Raw genomic sequence first — 14,689 nt, 5'->3', positions numbered from 1 at the left:
AGCCAATTCCGTTCACAAACGCCAAAGTTATTAGACATAGAATTTTCAAAAATCTCATAGAGAAAAAATCCTAACTATATATACCTACTGGCGACCGCCAGTAGGTAATATATGTTTTCCCTTTAATATATCAAAAACTACTGAACGGATTTACACCATTTCTACAAAACCACGCTTTCTGGACCAACACCTTTCTCCATGCCAAATTTGGCGTAATTCCGTTCAGCAGTTTGACCTGTAGCCTTGTCTAAAGTTTCCTATGGGAAATCCATTGAGAAAACACGTTTTCACCCCCCCCCCCCTTTTTTTCTCAGTCCCCCCCTTGACCAATCACCCCTAAACTTTCAAAATAGGAGCTGATCAAAAAGAGAAACTTTTTGGAAAAGTTTGTAAAGAATCATCAAGAAACGCCAAAGTTATAAGCAGATGGAGAGATCCAGGAGGGGGCCGGCCAACCCTCCTCCCAACATGAGTGAAGCCCCGAGACTGCCGGGACCACAGCGGGCACCCACAGCCCCAGCGAGCACCCGCTATTATTTTTTAAGAAATACCCCCTGGACCTACCCACCCTGGGGTCTCATTAAAATAAAACACGGGAACCCAGTGAAACAAAAAAATTGGGGCCCTGGGGGTCCTTATGGGACCCCCTGACCAGGCCTAGGGGGTCAGGGTTTTTTCTACTCTGCCCCCTTCTCTTGTTTTCTACCTTTGTTTTTCTGTTTTCTAGCGAATGTATTCTTGACCATGATATTCTTGCAGTCGATATGTCTGGCTCACAATATTTAGAACTTGATATTTCTGTAGTTCGACATTTCCAGCTTGATTTTCTGTCTGCACACCTTAGGTTTAGCCTACACGTTGTGCTTTCACTCCTTTGCATCAAAGGGGTGTACCTTGTGTGGTATATCACTTATGACTCAAAGTTCTATCTACTACAGAAGGTAGACATGATTTTGCACCAAAAATTAATACCTCATCAAGGCAGGTGTAAGGGTTGAGAAAACATTTATTTTCTAAAACTTTTTCCAGCTTTGCATGTGTGGTGCACTGTAACATACATAAAAAGTGGGAAAGTGTTAAATCCTGTCTATCAATAGAATTTTGTAATTGAATGGTACTCTTCCTTCACAACTTGACACAAAGCGAACACCTTTGCAGTACAGTGCAAAGGGTTGTGCTTGGGTGTTTGGGGGCCTACATTGCACCAGCACTGGGAGAGAGAGAAACAGTGCCTTAAATGTAGTAGATAAGGTGATGTTCTGCTCTCTTTTGCTGCTATTTGTACTTATTAAAGCATTATTCAAATATTTTCATGTGAGTCAATATGCCCACAATTGAGGGGCGCAGGCAGGGAGTGGGCTTTCTAGGAGGTCTCAGAGTTGGAATGTTGTCTGCAGTTATGCACTCTCACAAGATTACATTTCCGGGGAAATTCAAAAAATCCTTTCAGACCCTTCTTACCCCTTCCTATCCTGAAATTGGTCATAAATGTAGTGGAAAGTGTTCCAGCATGGGGTAAAAAGTATTAAAAAAATGTAACAAGCACATTAGCATTGCTCAAAAGATTTTCGGATCTACTAGGAGAATGCCTAAAAGTTTGCATCTGTTTCCAGGCATAACCTGGGAAATATTTGTGAACTCATACAAATGAGTACATGTACAACCACTTGGGGGTTTAAACCTCTGTGTCTAAATCTACTCCACCTTTAGGAACTATGAAGAGGGGGTATGGAAAAAAATAGTTTTTCCACCTTCATGTGGGATTTACAGATGTGCAGTAATGGCACAGTATTTCCCTGGAGGTGGTACAGAAGGTCTTTGTGGCTTTGAAATATAAACCCTTTACAATTAACTGGTATTGGCTCTACTCTCTCCCAGCACCCACCCTCATGGGTTGGTATGTGGTTTATTGGTGGAAAATTATTTTCTTAGTTACACAAATGCCTTAAAAGCTGAAGTGAACTCTCTGCAAATGTCTACAACTTAACCTGTCTGGTATATGAAAATGTAGCCACTTTATCAAACCGAACTGTAAAGACTCCATGCGCCACTTCGGCAACACATGTGTTTTCAAAAAGCATCTCACTCCTTGAGCATTGTTAAAAACAATTATTCATAGTCCCAGTGCTTGCTGATTCCATATCGTTTCACATTTTCATGTAGTCCTCCTGAGCGCTGGCCTCCGAACATCTATATATTGATCGATGATAAATTATTGAGTGTGGATCTCTGACAAAAGGTGATGCATCAGATCTAATAAATATTTGATAGACTAACTGAAATTGCTAATAAAAATGCAATTTGATAAAATCCGGAAAGCTAGCAGGAAATGAGAAAGCAGAATTATATCTCCAAAATCACTGACCGGAGGCAATAAACGAACCCTCTCTACTGTGGTTCTCCAGGGAGTTACAGCTAAGGTTGTTGGGTGATGTATTTATAGTACCAGAATATTATATTTATATGGACAAAAAAGACATATAAATAAAGGTTTAATACTTACCATTCAGCCTGAATAGCATATGTAAAAATTAAGGGCCCCATTACGATGGCGGACGGACTTTGTCCGCCCGCCACCGTAACGGAAAACGGGACCGACCGTCAGAGGTGCGGGTGTCCTGCGGGCCAATTAGGATGCGACGCCACCCTGGTGGTCGCAGCTCGCATCTTTTACATTGCGGCAGGCGGTGCTGTAAGCAGCACCCGCCGCAATGTAAAAGTTGCATGTTGTGCATTTACAAGCACAACGTGACAGGCACCACACGGTGCCTGCCACCTTGTCCATGCCAATGAAGGGGGTACCCCCTAAGGCACACCCCACACTCCCAACACCCCAGGGGCCCGCAACGGGCCACCAAAGCCAAAGATTGCATGCCTTTCCATGGCGGCATCACCACCATGGAAAGGCATTGAACTGCCTATATAATAATATGGGCGGCGGTGCCCCATATTATGGACAAGGTCCGCACGGCAGGCAATCGCAACGATTGCCTGCATGCGGAAAAGCTGCAGATGGCCTTTCCGTCCACCGCTGTACCCCGGCCATTGTAATATGGTCGGGGGTAAATGACTGGCGGGCAGGGAAAGATGTCAGGTGGATCGCCACCGCAGGTCGAGCGGTGGCGATCAGCCCGACATTATAATTACCCCCGACATGTTTAGACAGACTATCTGAACCAAAAACATTGTGGGGCAAATATTTAGTTCTATTACGATGGCATTGTAATGACAAAGGGGACTGCCTGCTATAGGTGCGGTGGTCCCGCCATTCCAATTAATCCCTTTTCCGCCCGGTCGACTCATCGACGGGGGGAAAAGCAGCAGACGGTCTTCCCGTACGCCATGGTATCCCCCGCCATCATAATATGGTGGGGGGTAAATGGCATGTGGGCGGTGTGTTATGGCTGGCGGATCGCCACCTCCGTTTGGGCGGTGGTGATCTAAGCGCCATACTAATAGACCCCCTAGTGTCAAAAATATCGAAGACAAAAATATTGTGAAGGTAAATTTCTATGGGTAGGCAAAGTTCTACCATATATAATCCACATATATGTATCTTGATGATATATATACCACCTCGATAAAAATTGCCACCGTGCCGCCTGGAGAAATCTGGGTGGCTGGAGCCATCTCAGACTCACTGTGTCGAGGATCCGTATTGCAGTTGAGAGATGGTGATTTTGGGACAGCAAGCTGGTGAAATTTTAAAAGGAGATGATCAAGGTGAACCCACTTGGGCTTGAAGTAATGTATAATAATGAATTATAATATTTTGAAAGCGACAAGCATACTGAAATATGTGATTGATGTATGAAGGGCAAAATAGACTAGGGGCCCGATGTAGTTCGCCAATTACCGGTCGGTAACGGACGATTTTGGCCGTTACCGACCGGCATTTGGGTTTTGCTATGTAGGGGGCTGAAAATTACAGAATCGGTATATTTAACGATTCGGTAAAATTATCGATTCTGTAAATTACCGAATCGGTAAATATACCGATTCTGTAATTCCAAATGTAGGTGGCACAGTTTACAGTGCCACAGGCCCTTAGAAATTCGTTATTTACCATGTAATACTGTTGCATGGTAAATTACTAATTTCTGTGTACATGCACATCTGTAACCTTAGGGCATGTATGTGTGCCACATTGCACACAAGGCAAAAACTGGGGTGCTACAGGGTGTCAAAGTGACACCCTGTCCCCCTTGGCAATTCGGTATTTTTACCGATTCTGTAAGTACAGACTCGGTATTAGCCATTGATTCCTATGGGCTTCAAGGCCCATAGGAATCAATGGCAAATACCGATTCTGTAATTACAGAATCGGTAAATACCGAATCATACCGATTCGGTATTTTTTACCGAATGAATACCTACATCAGATTTACCGATTCATGAATACCGAATCGGTAAAATCCAGTATTTATGAAGCGGTAAATCTGTTTTACCTACATCTAGCCCTTGGTGTTTTACTAACATGACCACAATACTTTAGGAAGGACCAGAATGCATTGGGAATGAATTCTATTGGTTGTCCCGTTGCAGGTACAAAATAACATCAATCGCTTTGAAAATGTATTGAACTGCCGTTTGACCCCCATGATTAACTCCTTAACTGTGGCGCAAATTCCACCATGGTGCGGGAGTTCTATTAAGTGGGTGGGGCCGTGTCAGCCAAAGGATGTGCGCAGCGCTACTGAGGTAGTGCTCATGACGGCCATTGGCCAATGCGCGCGCGGAACGGGTTAAGGTGATGACACCGAAAAGCGTCAGGGAGCTCCCACCAACACACTGGGGCCCCTCCCACCTCCAGGCCCACTTGGACCTGACTTCCGGCGGCTACATCCGCCTAGATTGGTCTTCGGTGCACAAACGAACGCGCCCCCGCCCACAACCAGGCAGGTTTCCTGACTTCCAGGATGCTGCTCATGGTGCGGCGCTTCTCAGGACCTCAAAAATGCAGGGTGGGCTCCTCAACCAAGGCATGCGCTTTCATGTATTTGTTCACACCTGAGTGAGAACCTTACAGAAACCTTCTTTAGCTGGCCCTGTAGCAGATGCAACAATGGGATAGTTTGGCCCATCGTACTGACCTTCTTGCTAACGTCACGTGTGAAAACCTCAAAAGGGAGTGGCATCTGTGTCAGGCATTTGGCTAGGCCCCATTTGTCCGCATCCATGGTCATAGCTTTCCCAATTGCATCCCCTCCTCTTTAAATTACATAGTCATTGATAGGTATGTACTGCTCAAACAGACGGTGCAACATGTAATAGGTCGAGCTCCAACATGTTGGCATCTCGTGTATCAAGGCTTTAACTAGTACTCTATTAGCATGCTGAATAATCTGCAACTGCTTCCGGGCTTTAAAAGAATGGCTGAAATGAGTGTAGATTCTTCTGCAGGTGGTCAGTATGTGGCTCACTATGTCATCTTTTTTGAGAAAGTCTTGCACAACCAGGTTGATACAATGGGCCAAACACAGGACCCTGAAATAACTACCATCTGCCATGGCCTTCACTATGTTACTGCCATAGTCCGTAGCAACAAATCCAATTCTGAAACCTTTGGGTGCAACCATTCAGACATCTTGCTGTTAAATTTGTCCAAGATAAATGTTCATATGGATATTGATGTGTTTATCGATAATAATTAACTGTTGTCCTAATTAATAGAATCCCCTGTCCCGAACTCCATGTCTACCTTGCCAACAAGTATGTAGTCAGGCAGGCCCTGCAACCGAGGCCTGGGATTACTGATCAATGGGCCACAGGTGGGAGGGTGCATAGCTGGCAGACAAACACAAGGGAAGGAAACACTTGATTAATCCCACAGATAGGCACAGCAACATCACAATGGTCAGGGGAGATCGCCCACAAATGTTCTGAGGGAATACGCATGCTTTCAAAACCACCATAAAGTCAGATGCCACATGAATTAGGAACACATAGCCAATCAGGACCTAGCATACGTATTGATCATGTGCTCCCCATGCCACACATCTGGACATATTCACCACTGCCCACATTTTGTCCATGCAAGGTCGAGAGCCACCTGTAGTAATGTTTGGCCATTAATTTATGACTCTAAGGCAGCAACCAACATTCCTCACCAGATAGGGAATTCTGGATATGTTTATGGTTTGTTGTAAAAATTTATAAAAGACTAACACAAACCCAATGTAAATTGAGACAGGCCTCAGACCTCGTGACTGTAACTGTTCTCCCTAGTTGAATTGTTTAATTAAACAAAATTGTTCCTGTTTTGCCAAAGGCCTCTTGTCTTCTGTTTGTATTAAAGAATTTGAACATGATCAACATGTTTGCAGTTGTATGTGATTTCTTCAGGGCGCACATGGCTACTGCTGTATGCCGCAGAATACTCTCAAAACTTTCTTCAGGGCCAAGAGTAGATAGCTTTTGCTTTACCCCCACAAAAGAGATCCAGTGTGCAGTGATGCACATGTAATCAGTCGCTTGACAACTGTTCCACATTTCTGTCATCAGGTGGATAGTGTGAAAAGTTTGGCCACACCAAGATGTCCAACCGATTACAGCAAATCGTGATGCAGCATTGGAACAGCAAGTCTGGCAAGATAAGTCTGAGTTGGAACCGGTCATTTCGGGCAGATGGCTGCCACAAATGTTAAGAATCCCACTCCTTCCACAAAATAAAAAGGTAGGTGGTCCAGGGCTAGTTTTGCCAGCTTCCCATTGTACAAATGAACCGTTGGATGATTGTGGTCATAGGGCCCCTCCTGCCTAAATGTGCCTGTAATAGTAGCATGCATTTTCTACTTTTCTGGGGCCACTGATGCAGGTGTCTTTTGAGAAGTAGGTGGTGGTAGACTCAGTGTGCATCGTGGTGGGGCGTCACTTTATACCATGGTGTCTCCATCTGACTCTGAGTCTACTTGTTCTATTGTTAAATTGCTGAGGCGTTTGATTCTGCTGGTGCACTGCTGGGGACACAGCTGTTCATGTGAGGATGTCACCCTCTTCTTCCTTATCACCTACCACTGGGATTGGACTTATAGCTGATGTTTCCGGGCTCTCCTCACCATGACCACCATTACCACATTCAGCAATTTTTTTAAGGTGCTCCTCCGACCGGATTGCGTGATGTTTTTTCATATAGGTTGTTTGGCCGCCAGTATCATAATGTGAACCAGGCTGACCTCGACAAACACTATTGTGGCAAATGGTGCATATAGCAATGTTCTCCTCCTGTTTGCTAATTGTAAAAAAGTCCCAAACTGGGGAGAAGTACTTTCTTACTGTGCCACTGTCAATGACTGAAGAAAGTAGGTGGGTGTGTCATTGATTGTCTCTCTGTAGTGCATACTTCAACTGAGGTAGGGGTTGGTGCAGATCTCAGCTGGGGGTTTACATATATGGGAGCTGGCGGTGCTACTTGTACCATGTCCCTCACAGCAGGTTAAATATTGTTTGACTCCTCTGCGCTAGCCTTCACAATGACTAGCTCATCATCGTCATCCTCCTCATCATAACCTTCCATAATTCTGAGGTTTTCAGAAACTTTTATTTTCCCTTGCCTCTCCTGGAATCCCCTTGACTCTGCTGGGGTCTACTCCATGTCCCTAGCATAATCATTAGAAGGTGTGCTTGGAGAAGATGGCGGAGCAGTATGCTTCCTTTTCCTTGCTGAAGATCTGGGAGCCAATGATTCTAAAAGAGGAGGTTCTTCCCTGCAGATAGCTTTAACTCATGTTCTGCTCCAACTTCCGGAAGATCTACTATTGCTGGTGTAGTGTAGTTCCTATATTCCCAATAGGCTCTGCGCATTGGAATAATCTAAACAGCAGTGTAGATGTAGGACTGAGGTCGACTAGGTCTCTACTGACTATATTATACTTAATTAGTTTTGCCAGCTAGCTCAGAGGTCACTAGAAACTTTCTCGAGTAAACAAGGAGGAGTTTAACTTCCCTGGATAGACAAGAAGGGATTAGCTTCTGACAACCATATAACATGACAACTTTGCTCCCTCAGAATAACGAGTGTATCTCTAGAGTCATGTGAAAACAATAGACAATTATTTCACTCAGTCAATCATGCATACTTAGTTTCACCAGAGTGCAGAGAAATAGAGAGACGGGCGTTTTCAATAAAAGGTGTTATTTATTGAGCAGTCTTCTTTCTCATGCAAGAGAAATGAATTGCCACAATTGCAATACTTATTATAAAGTAGAGTGCGTACAGTAAAAGGAGTATTATGAAATAATACTGTAAAAGCATTTATATGGCTCCTTAGCCATATGATACTTTAAAATGGATAAACTATATACATACATAAAAACATTGACTAACGTCCTCAACTGGTGCTTCTAATCTACGCCTACCCCGGTGTACCTGACCTAAGCCTAACACATGGGAAGGAGTAAGTAAGTTGCAGTTTAAGTTAAGTTGGTTTTTGCCAAGGATCTGAATCAAGAATTCTCTTAAGGGTTTAGTCAGCTCCGTACCTTGGTTCTTAGAATGAAGGAGGTCTTGTATCTCTCTCTCAGGACTCGATATCCCAGTAACCCGCAAGGGTGGCTGGAAACACCGGAGCTGGATTTTCTCGGCTGGAGAAAAAGACAGTGTCTTCCTCAGTGCGTCAAAGAGGGAGGGGCGGCTTCCTTCGGCTCCTCGCATCAGCTGGGCTTCCGGGCAAGTAGATAGCCGCTCTGCTCCAAACCACCGTGTGTTTGCTTAAGGCAACGTTGGTATATTTATACCTGAAAGGTGCCGGGTTTGAAGTAAGGTTGGACATAAGACGTCACCAAGAACTAACAGTTCTTTCTGACTCTAGGAGTTCTTGTGCAAATCAAAACAAGAGCAGGGGGATTTCCCGGGCTGCTGGAGGCTTGGTTTGTTTAAAGAACGCGTTGTACTTTCTAGGAGTCTAGGGGAGTAGTCATGCCGTATTTGAACTGCATGGGCTATTACTAAATATGGATATGATTCTTATGCCTTTATAAGGATATTATTTATTATAGCCATATAAGGGCATAAATCGGGAATATTGAATTAGGGTCCTAGATAGAAACACAACACCCACTCCACGAATTAATGTCCAACATTACTAAAAACTAAGCAATATTAAACATAACGATGCATGTGTGTTTTCCAACCCACCCCAAAATACAAAATTCGCATTTGAAATGGTATATGGTAAATACACGAAAATGAGTATTGGTACTGTACGCTTTTCAAGCAGTGTTATCATTCAGTTAAATGCATATATATCTCAGCTGAATGAATTGCGAAAATTACACATGAAATGGCTCTGAATATAGAAAAGAAGGTCAAGACCATTCCATCACATATTTATACAAATGCTGTACATGTGCTAGAGGCTGAGGTAAAATATTGTCTCTAGAGTTCCTAAAATAGAAGCTCTGTTCTCTAAGAATAGTTCTACTTTAAGCAGAGTACTTTGTGCCAAAACAAAAGGTAAATATTTTGGAAGTGGAAAAAAATTTATTTCGCTCTCAAGGGAAAAGTAGTTCCATTTGTTTTCAATAGCTGTGTTTATCAAAACTGAAGGCCGAATTCAGAGTTCAGGGAACGCTGTGTGCTCGTTGTTTTAAAAAGTTATTCTTTTTGTTCCGGGGAGAACATAATTTCAGACAGGCTTGCAAAATATTGGTCTACAACATCAGGTGAAAGTTCGACCAAGTTCGAAAATGCTGAAATTGTGCATTTGTGAGAATGATTGCTAACATCGATGTCAGGAGCAGCAATGCTCACAGAAGGTTGTACCTGTTTGGTGCTGCTTTCCTCTCGTACTTCACCGCCACCTACTCATAATGGTGAAGTCTCAACAAATGCCGTCATCAGAATAGGTAGCCGCTGGGGACAACACAATGCATGAGTCGTTACCGGACCTAGCAAGGTATCTGTATCCATTTGTACTGCTGATGGTAGTGTAAGACAGACGTCCAACATGCATTCTTCTCCGCATAGCAGACATCGAAGCACAGGTAAGATGCAATCTTGCCAGATAGGTCTGAACGAAAGAAACCAAGTTGTACTTAGATCTCTTAGCCGGGCAAATCCGAGGACTTTAGTGATGCGGTCCCGGTAGCGTATAGCTAGGATCGTTTCTCCCATCGTTGCTGGAGTCTTGTCTGTGGCTTGGTTTGCCATATCGGAGCAGAGGGATCAAAAGTAAAATTCCTGCTATGAGTCCCAAAAGTAGAGGCAGACCGCCGAAGACAGAATGGACAAAATTCTGAAAGATGCCCAGAACTGTTTCAAAGGGTGTTAACAGTCCCGAAAAAATTGTCTTAAATACATGTGCGATGCCACTGGTATCAGACATGTTTAAAATTTGGCTTAACATTTCTACGAAATGTACGGGGCAATTTGTTGATAATAGGGAATGTATCTCTGCTGCTGTCCTTGCAACTTGCAGATCATACGTCTCTTTGGACGAGGTTATAGGCACAGTTGTTTGTAAAAGAATGGACTTTGTTCTGCTTAAAGTATCAATTCGAATAGAAGAGATATTCAAAGCAGACCATATTCCCGCCTCCATGTCTGGATTGCTGTTTGGATACAATACTTGCATACAGCAAGTGACCATGGAACTAACGCTCACGAGATAGGCTTTTCCTGGCACCATGCCACAACAGCTGTGGTCACTTATTGGAACGTAGCTGCCGTTGGAAAGCTGTCTAAAAATGGCTCTATCTGAGTTGCTGGAGTGCCGTGCTGGTGACATGAAGTTATTTGAAGACCCTTCGCAGGCTCCATGCAGGTTAATACCTTGACACAGGAGTGTACCACTTAGTGATTTTTTACACTATAACATTTGTGTGTATAAGGTAATTTCCATGTTGACTTGATGTATCCTTTACCCAACCTTTCATACAGGCCTGCTGGTATATATATTTGGCAATACTTAAACAGGAAAATTGTTATTGGGATTGTAATCGGCCCATGTATTATCCATTCAATGACAGGTCTCTCTGACATTGTCAATGGTAATCTCTCAAGTTTTTCAATGCTCAGAATCGTATAGTCTGCTCCTTTTTGTGCCAAACTGATTTGTTTACCAGTAAGGTTAAAGATAGCGAATAATGACGCTACGTTGATTAAACGCCATGGCACGTAGCCTGAACGCAGATTTTGCAACGTCCAGCCAAGCTGTACAATAGAACGTAATTGGGACTGACCATGCTGTAACATTAGTAAGTCCTGCTCTATTATATCAATAGCAGATGATACAATGCTGTCCAGTGAATATATTCTGGAGGACAGAGTCGTTAACCCATTGTCCACTACAGAAAGTGATTTCTCCAAATTAATACGATCAATTTCTCGTATTTTTTCAGCTGTTTCAATATGTGTTACTTTCCAAGCTTCGTTGTAAGCAGCATATATACCAGCATATATGAAACGTTTTTGACGCTGTTTGTGAGGTCCCAGTATGAAATCTCGCAAGTCAGCACCGTCTTTAAGTAAAGTCAAGTGTTGCTTAATTTCAGCCAGTGTGGATTTCTGTAGCCATTCAAGGCAGAGTTTCCCTACACTGTATGTTGTAAATATCCCTGGATGTTGTCTCTGGGAGTATCTAGGGTCTGGCCTGGTCTGTTTAAACCACTGCGTTTTGTTCAGGAATCTATCTTGACAGTTATTTGTGTCTGTGGGCCAGATCAACCATTTTTTCCAATCAGGATGTGTTCTGTTTTGGTGTAAAATATGGGATACGTCTATCTCCACATCTGTAGTGCTATTACTATCAGGCATGGGCTTCGAAATAGACGATTTATTTAAGTATTTTATCTTGGCTAGACCAAGACAGGTTGTTTGCTGAATGGTGTCATTCAGGAATATTAATTGTTCTGGGATCATGGAGGCTCTAAATAATGCTTCTAAACCTTGGACCTGCCATTCTTTTGAACCCCAGAGTGTTTTTGTTTCAATGTTGTTTTTCCAGAATACAAAACCAAATGTAGTCATTTTTTCATAAAATGTTTCAGAATAAATCAATTTAGTATTTGTCAACATTGTTTTCATTCCTGTCTTATTTGACATTCTAAAATAAAACGTTTCTGCATCACTTGTGTTAAAACCTGAGAAGTATGGTAATTTCTCATAAAATGTTTTCGAGCTGCCTTTAGGCGGTGTTGCACAATGTTCCCATTGATTATAATTTAAAACATTTCTAGGTTGAGCAGATTTATGCAAATAGTGATGACCAAAATGATTATAACAATATAACTCTTCATAATTTGATGAACCCTGCAAATAATCATGTTCTGTGAATTTAGCTGACATTACTAAATCTGACATCATATTATTAATATTATCAAAGGCCCAATCATCAGAAAAAGTACTTGGTTTTACAAAGTCACTTAATGAAACCTTGAACTGGTGTGGATATTTCAAGAGCTCAATCGGGCCATAAATTTCATAATCCGTTTTGTCCCATGCTACCCCACCGGGTATTGGATTGGCTGTGATGTTCACTGGTGACAGTACTCTTTTTGTGATGTGAGAGGCTTTAGGACCAAGTTGATGTTCTGACTTGCTGTGTCCATTGTACTATATGTTCCATCAATGAATTTTCCCAAACATAGAACCATGATGAGCCAAAGCAGGAGGAAAAGTACACCTAACACAATCCAAAATTCAATCCTTGGTGAAATCAGATAGGTTTCTTTGAGTTGATGAAAGAGTTCAGTTACTTTGTCTTTGAAAGTTATTGTTGCTGGCGTTTCTTCATGTTCACTTGGATCATCAGAAATGTCATCGAAATTGATGAAGAAGCCAGATACAGTTCTGTCAATTGTTGGAATTGCTTCCGGATTTTCATTTGCTTTTGGATTTTTCCTTGTTTCACTAGCATAGTCCGATGCTACATCATTGTAGACTGGTGTTTCTTGACGAACTGTTGCAATTTGTGTTTCAAGAGGCACAAGTTCCATGGCTTTGTTGCATAGTCTTTTTTTATTCACTGCACGTTTATCAAAAGTGATTAGTCTTTCAGTTTGAACCTCTTGGATTGTAGCAAGATTTGGTCTTCTGCTATTTCTTGGGAGTCTACTGAGCATACTACTTATTATTGGCCACATGATTGTGGTTTTACCAGGTCGATGGATACAACTCGGTTCTCCTTTTTACCATCAAGTGACGTTAGTACAACTGATCTTGTTCCGCTGACAGCTAAGACAGGTACTGCTTTTCTGTAAGAAGTCCCAAATTCCTTCTTCACAGGGGTCTTTTCTCTGACCAGATCCCCAATCTTTGGAATCCAGACAGGTCTTGCTGGGACAGGTGGTTTTTCTTCAGTGGCCGTTGGCTTTAGCTTTAGATTACTCAGACTTCTTCTTGTTTCCTTTAAGTCCTGTAAAACAGCCAAACGGTCTTTGATATCAAAGGATTTTTCTTCTACCACTGAAGTGTGACTATCTAAGTCCTGGATATGCATTCTAGTACCGAACAATAGTTCGTAGGGAGTGAAACCTTTTAGAGAATTTCTTGGCAGATTGTTAAGACTACGTTGGACACTTGTTAAATGTTTGACCCACCCATCACCCGAACCTAATACCCTCGCCGTTATAGATTGCTTTATGTCACGGTTTTTCTTTCCACTACCGCATTTCCCTCAGGATGGAATGGAGAAGAGTACCGCACTGCAATGCCCATGCTGGTCATGGCCTCTTTGTAAGCCCTAGAGCTGAACGCAGGACCCTGGTCAAAATGTAGCATGCCAATTGCGTATATGCCGATAAAGACTCGCAAATCTTTTATAAAAGTTCTGACGTCAGCCGAGCGCTGGTGTCTGCATTTTAAGTGAATCTAGTCTTAATATTTATGGGATCGCGTTTCTCCTGCTGGATTTATGCGTATAGATAGCCTTATGCTTTCTAACAAAGGGGTCCTGGCAATACTTCGGTCGGTTCATGACTGCGATCTCTTCTGCAGTCTGGACAATCCTTTGCAAATTTGTAATGTTGCTAGTTCATCGCCGGCCACCAGTATTCTGATTGTAATTCTTTCAGAGATTTCATTATCTCTTGGTGCCTTAGACCTAATCCCATATGTGCGTCTGCTATTAAAAAGACTCTCCGGTTCGTGTTTGGAATTACTCTATCCCCCACTCCGGGTATTTAAGCAAAAGGAACGAAGTTTGCATCAATTATGTATGTATAACTGAGTGGATAGTTCAGAGGTAATGCTGCATAGTCGCCTTTTAATGAGGCTTTCACCGCTAGCATAGTGTAGTGTAGTTCCTATCTTCCCAATAGGCTCTGCGCATTGGAATAATACCTACAGCAGTAAAGGCCTAGGCCAGACGTTAACTAGGTCTACTACTGTCGATACTAGACTTAAGTTTTGGGTTTGCCAGCGTAGCTCAGAGTTCGCTAGAAACTTTCTCGAATGTTCAGGAAAGAATTAACTCCCCTGATTAGACAAGAAGGGATTTAGTTTCTGACAACCATAGAACATGACAACTTTGCTCTCCCCTAATCAAGAGTGTATCTCCAGAGTCGTGTGAGCACAAGGCAATTATTTTACTCAGTCAGTACGTGCATTCTTAGTCTCATCAGAATGTAGAGAAAAGGAAGAGACGGGCGTGTTCAATAAAAAGGTGTTATTTATTGATCAGTCTCTTTTCTCGTACAAGAGAAATGGATCGATATTATTGCAATACTTATAGTTAAGTAAAGTGCATAC

The sequence above is a fragment of the Lissotriton helveticus genome, chromosome 4_1 (assembly GCF_964261635.1).
Source record: "Lissotriton helveticus chromosome 4_1, aLisHel1.1, whole genome shotgun sequence".
NCBI lineage: Eukaryota > Metazoa > Chordata > Amphibia > Caudata > Salamandridae > Lissotriton > Lissotriton helveticus.
The sequence above is the reverse complement of the archived record's forward strand: the minus strand, read 5'-3'. Positions refer to the sequence as shown.